Raw genomic sequence first — 1055 nt, 5'->3', positions numbered from 1 at the left:
TTCCCACATTAGTAATTTTCAGTTTTTTAGCATTCCAATTTTTATTCTTAGATTCTAAAAACTCATATTTAGTTTTACCTTGTAAAAAGACATCACCTTTTCTAGTTAATGTCTGTCCCAAAGTTGATACATCATCTACAAACTCCCCATCTTTAACATTACCAATTTTACGGTTTAAACCATTCCAACTATCGTCTTGTAAATTTAAAGTAGGTTCACTACTAGCCCTGGGTTCTGCAGGCTTATTATATGGATTATATAAACGATAAAATTTATCTATAAACATATTTTTATTTAATAAATAATTCCACTTTCTCTTAATTCCTCAATAATGGAATCTATTTCATTATCCACTCCTGAGTTACCGGCTTGGCGACTTAGCCAAAGAAGTCTTAACCTATCTACAAGCTCATTAGGATCATCCCAATAAATATAGTCTATTTTATTACCAGTCACTTGTCTCAAACCTTCACCAACAGATTTAAAAAGAGGTTTAATTATATTAAGATATTTAGTATGTCTATTACTTGAAATTGGTGCACCATCTTTGTAACTCTTTAAATGCCCATTTGTAGCTTCCAAAATTTCTTTATAATTTTGCAAATCAGCCGGAGTATAATCCTCAGGTTCTTTTAAAGTTAACAATTGCCACAAACCTTTTGTCCCCTTGTAGGTTTTATTTGCAATTGTAACATCATCATTGGCAATGTCAACTTCCTTATTTCCAATAAAAAATTTATTTGCTTCTCGTCTAATACCATATGTAGTGTCAGTCATACTACTTTTACTGAGGTAATTTCCTAAATAGTCTGATGCTAAAAGACCAAAATCTAATTTCTGTGGAGTAGATTGTTGTAATGGTTGCAATCTTGGTATTATTGGTATTCTAGATGGAGTCATTGGGAGAATCTCCATTCGAGGCCTCTCTGTTTTGGAGATTTTTTTTAATTCTTGTAATGGCTCTATTAAAGGTTGGAATGTTTGAAACCTCTCTTCAGCCTCTAGAAACTTGCCACGTTTTAAAGCTCTATATTTCTCTCGTATTTGATTTGCAG

This window comes from Macrosteles quadrilineatus, unplaced genomic scaffold (assembly GCF_028750875.1).
Source record: "Macrosteles quadrilineatus isolate MER2022 unplaced genomic scaffold, UCM_ALF_1.0 Scaffold_1__1_contigs__length_201487025, whole genome shotgun sequence".
NCBI classification, from domain to species: domain Eukaryota; kingdom Metazoa; phylum Arthropoda; class Insecta; order Hemiptera; family Cicadellidae; genus Macrosteles; species Macrosteles quadrilineatus.
The sequence above is the reverse complement of the archived record's forward strand: the minus strand, read 5'-3'. Positions refer to the sequence as shown.